Raw genomic sequence first — 5,865 nt, forward strand, 5'->3', positions numbered from 1 at the left:
AAAGAAGAAAAGAAACTAATAGAAGTCGAAGACGCGGAATGATAGTGAATAGAGAGAAAGATTCTTCTGATTTTCTTGTTTCTATCTACTAGACGCCGTAGAGAATTGAGAATTTTCATGTCTTTCAATTCTCGTACTCGTAATTGGAAAGTTATGGAAGGAGACCCATCATTTTGCAATGAAAACAACATATAAAACTCTGGACAATTTCGAAATCAGGCCAAGCGTCTTAATACATATGCAAAAAAATTCATTATTGGCCCACCATTGATTAGAAGATTTAGCTTGTATGAATCGCTATTGGTTTGATACGAATAATGACAATCGTTTCAGTATGTTAAGGATACAGATGTATCCACAATTCATTTAGAGTTACTTAATAGTCTATTTCTTATACCATATCTCTATCCCGTGAAATTCTCGAGCCAAAAGATGGATGCATATGCTGTGTTTCATTTTGCTAAATGATATCAATTAAATGGTGTATCAATTCCATAAATTGCATATAGCAATAAATAAATCAGCAAAATTCTTTCTAATATTTTAGATAGAAGAAACATTTCTTCTATCTAAAATATTAGAAAGAATGTACCCTTCTATCCAAATCCAATTTGCATCGATAAAATAAATCCAAATTCCAGTAGTAGATGAATAATTGCAAATTTGTGTGTGTACGAGATTAGAATAACTTCAAAATAACTGACATAATTTTGTATTTTTCCTGATCAGAAAAATACATGAAAAAGAAAGGAGGTAGAAAAATTTTTGGATTTATGGTTAAAGAAGAAAAAGAAGAAAACAGGGGTTCTGTTGAATTTCAAGTATTCAGTTTCACCAATAAGATACGGAGACTTGCTTCACATTTGGAATTACACAAAAAAGATTTTTCATCGGAAAGAGGTCTACGAAGACTTTTGGGAAAACGTCGACGTTTGCTGGCTTATTTGGCAAAGAAAAATAGAGTACGTTATAAGAAATTAATCGGTCAGTTGAATATTCGGGAGCAGTAATTTAATCGTTCAAATTTTTTTCTTGTTTTATTATTTTTTTAGTAGTCTTATAGTAGTCTTAGATTTTTCATTTTGATGAGCCTCGCTTTGAGGAATTCATGGAATAATCCATTTTCATGGAATAATGAATTAAGGAAGAAAGGATATGAGTCTACCGCTTACAAGAAAAGATCTCATGATAGTCAATATGGGCCCTCAACACCCATCAATGCATGGTGTTCTTCGACTGATCGTTACTCTCGATGGTGAGGATGTTATTGATTGTGAACCCATATTAGGGTATTTACACAGAGGAATGGAAAAAATCGCGGAAAACCGAACTATTATACAATACTTACCTTATGTAACAAGGTGGGATTATTTAGCTACTATGTTTACAGAAGCAATAACAGTAAATGCACCAGAATTCTTGGAGAATATTCAAATACCACAAAGAGCCAGCTATATTAGGGTAATTATGTTAGAATTAAGCCGGATAGCTTCTCACTTGCTATGGCTTGGACCTTTTATGGCGGATCTCGGCGCACAGACTCCTTTTTTCTATATTTTTAGAGAGAGAGAATTAATATATGATCTATTTGAAGCTGCTACAGGTATGCGAATGATGCACAATTACTTTCGCATCGGAGGAGTAGCCGCCGATCTACCTTATGGATGGATCGATAAATGTTTAGATTTCTGTGATTATTTTTTACGCGGAGTTGTTGAATATCAACAACTTATTACACAGAATCCAATTTTTTTAGAGCGAGTTGAAGGAGTAGGTTTTATTAGCGGAGAAGAAGCAGTAAATTGGGGCTTATCGGGACCGATGTTACGAGCTTCTGGAATACAATGGGATCTTCGTAAAGTAGATCCTTATGAGTCTTACAACCAATTTGATTGGAAAGTCCAATGGCAAAAAGAAGGGGATTCGTTAGCTCGCTATTTAGTACGAATTGGTGAAATGAGGGAATCCATCAAAATAATTCAACAAGCTGTAGAAAAAATTCCTGGAGGACCTTATGAAAATTTAGAAGTCCGACGCTTTAAGAAAGAAAATAATTCTGAATGGAATGATTTTGAGTATAAATTTCTTGGTAAAAAACCTTCGCCCAATTTTGAATTGTCAAGACAAGAGCTTTATGTAAGAGTAGAAGCCCCAAAAGGTGAATTAGGGATTTATCTAGTAGGAGATGATAGCCTTTTCCCCTGGAGATGGAAAATCCGTCCACCCGGGTTTATTAATTTGCAAATTCTTCCTCAGCTAGTTAAAAAAATGAAATTGGCTGATATCATGACGATATTAGGTAGTATAGATATCATTATGGGGGAAGTTGATCGTTGAAATGATAATAGATAGGGTAGAGGTAGAAACTATCAATTCTTTTTCGAAATTGGAATTATTAAAAGAAGTCTATGGACTGATATCGATTCTACCCATTTTGACCCTCCTTTTGGGAATAACAATAGAGGTACTCGTAATTGTGTGGTTAGAAAGAGAAATATCTGCGTCGATACAACAACGTATTGGTCCTGAATATGCTGGCCCCCTGGGCCTGCTTCAAGCTATAGCAGATGGGACTAAGCTACTTTTTAAAGAAGATATTCTGCCATCCCGAGGAGATATTTCTTTATTTAGCATTGGACCCTCTATAGCAGTCATATCAGTTTTATTAAGTTTTTTAGTTATCCCTTTGGGATATCATTTTGTTTTAGCCGATCTTAGTATTGGTGTTTTTTTATGGATTGCCATTTCAAGTATAGCTCCTATTGGTCTTCTTATGGCAGGATATAGCTCAAATAATAAATATTCTTTTTCAGGCGGTCTACGAGCTGCTGCTCAATCCATTAGTTATGAAATACCATTAACTTTTTGTGTGCTAGCAATATCTCTACGTGTGATTCGTTAAAATAGATCTTTTTCCTATAAAATCCATTAACTATTTATATTCCTTTTCTTATTTAGTATTTGGGTTGGTAAGTTAAACTAGATAGCTATATGAGTGAAACAAAACAGCTTATAAATTTGTAGTAAAAAGAAAAAATCTCATTTCCTACGTACAAGAAAAAAGTGGAAGTAAACATAAGCAGTGTAAACTCTTTATCCCAAGGTTGATATTTTTTAATTAGTCATCATATCTTGAAGCGGCCAAGAATAAAGGATTCACGATATGGAATTCCATTACTAGAATACTCCTAGTTATTACTATAACTTAATAATCCATAAGAAGAATCCACCAAAAGTTAGTGAAGGGTTAGGAACACTAAAGTACATAAAGGATTAGTAATGGAAAATCTAAAACATTAGAGATTTTTGCCCATAAAAGGAATCATAATAAGGACTTGCAATTTGTAGAAATTATCAAGTAGTACTTTCTTCGGATTCCGATCCAGAGTATGTTCCCATTCACTTGTTAAGGAAATGGCTATCAAGAACGAATTAACCCTTTATCCATTTTTTCTTTTTAAATACCCCCTCCCTGGGGAAAGAAGAATAGTAAAAAAGATATGGAGTGCACTAGAAAAAATTTTCATTATTTCCTTCCTCTATCCATATTCATGCAGAATTGCTCATGAACTAATACCCAACTCTTTCCATTTATTAATTGAATTCCTATAACAAGTAACAAGTGTTTTATTCCAAGATTAAGTTATTACTGAACAAAGAAAAATTTTCATTATATTATAAAGGATGAGATCAATTCGGAAGCGCTTTTTCTTATTCTAGCAGACGGAATTCCTTTGGTCTAATTTAGGACTTTCAAATCTATTTTATTTTATCTAATTCTATCTACGCCCCCGGGGCTAGGAACAAAACAGTCCTTTCCTTTTTCTGATCATAGAGAAGCCGTATGAAGCTAAGGTTTCATGTACGGTTTTGAAATAGCGGTGGGAACTGTGATGTTATCACCGACTATGATTATCTAACAGTTCAAGTACAGTTGATATAGTTGAAGCACAGTCAAAATACGGTTTTTTTGGATGGAATATTTGGCGTCAGCCTATAGGTTTTCTGGTTTTTTTAATTTCTTCTTTGGCAGAATGTGAAAGATTACCCTTTGATTTACCAGAAGCGGAGGAAGAATTAGTAGCAGGTTACCAAACTGAATATTCCGGTATCAAATATGGTTTATTTTATCTTGTTTCTTACCTAAATTTATTAGTTTCTTCTTTATTTGTAACAGTTCTCTACTTGGGCGGGTGGAATTTATCTATTCCCTATATATCCTTTTTTGATTTTTTCCAAATGAATAAAGCAGTTGGAATTTTGGAAATGACAATGGGTATATTTATTACATTAACTAAAGCTTATTTATTTCTCTTCATTTCTATCACAATAAGATGGACTTTACCGAGGATGAGAATGGATCAGTTATTAAATCTTGGATGGAAATTTCTTTTACCTATTTCCCTGGGCAATCTCTTATTAACAACCTCTTCTCAACTTGTTTCACTATAAATAAGATAATACAATAATAGTAAGAATATTTTCAACACAAAAGCTCTCTCAAACAAGAGAAAGAAACATATCTTTTTCATAGATATTTAGAATGAATATGTTCCCTATGGTAACTGGGTTCATGAGTTATGGTCAACAAACAATACGTGCTACAAGGTACATAGGTCAAAGTTTCATAACTACCTTATCCCACACAAATCGTTTACCTATAACGATTCACTACCCTTATGAAAAATCAATTACACCAGAGCGTTTCCGAGGGCGAATCCACTTTGAATTTGATAAATGTATTGCTTGTGAAGTATGTGTTCGCGTATGTCCGATAGATTTACCCGTTGTGGATTGGAGATTTGAAAAGGATATTAAAAGAAAACAATTGCTTAATTATAGTATTGATTTCGGAGTTTGTATATTTTGTGGCAATTGTGTTGAGTACTGTCCAACAAGCTGTTTATCAATGACTGAAGAATATGAACTTTCTACCTATGATCGTCATGAATTGAATTACAATCAAATTGCTTTAAGTCGGTTACCAATCTCCATAATGGGAGATTACACAATTCAAACAATTAGGAATTCGTCTGAAAGTAAAATAAACAAAGAAAAATCTTCGAATTCAAGAACGATTACTGATTACTAAACTTTGATTTTGTCTTTCTGTTATAAAAATCTAATAATTCTTTATTAAACTTTAAAATTAAACTATAAAGAAAAACGAAAAACTACTGCTTATTGGAAATTATTTCTTATTTTAAATCAGACTAGATTTTCGTGATATAATATAATTTATAACTATAAGTTTATACACAAAAAAATACCCTAATCCTTTTTTCCTTCCTTGAATCCTTTAGTTTTAGTCAGTTCATGAAAAATTTTATACTATTAATTTCTTTTTATCCATAATGGATTTACCTGGACCAATACATGAGATTCTTATGCTATTTGGGGGATTTGTTCTTCTACTAGGGGGTCTAGGAGTAGTATTACTTACCAACCCCATTTATTCTGCCTTTTCGCTGGGATTAGTTCTTGTTTGTATATCCTTATTCTATTTTTTATTAAATTCCTACTTTGTAGCTGTCGCACAACTTCTTATTTATGTGGGAGCCATAAATGTCTTGATCATATTCGCTGTAATGTTCGTAAATGGCTCAGAATGGTCTAAAGATAAGAATTATTGGACTATTGGAGATGGGTTCACTTCACTCGTTTGTATAACTATTGTTTTTTCACTAATGACTACTATCCCAGATACGTCGTGGTATGGAATTCTTTGGACTACAAGATCAAACCAAATAGTAGAACAGGGTCTCATAAATAATGTTCAACAAATTGGAATTCATTTAGCAACCGATTTTTATCTTCCGTTTGAACTCATTTCCATAATTCTTCTAGTTTCTTTAATAGGTGCAA

Source organism: Triticum urartu, unplaced genomic scaffold (genome assembly GCF_056163025.1).
Source record: "Triticum urartu cultivar PI428250 unplaced genomic scaffold, HENAU_Tu73 scaffold371, whole genome shotgun sequence".
In the NCBI taxonomy this organism is placed as follows: Eukaryota; Viridiplantae; Streptophyta; class Magnoliopsida; order Poales; family Poaceae; genus Triticum; species Triticum urartu.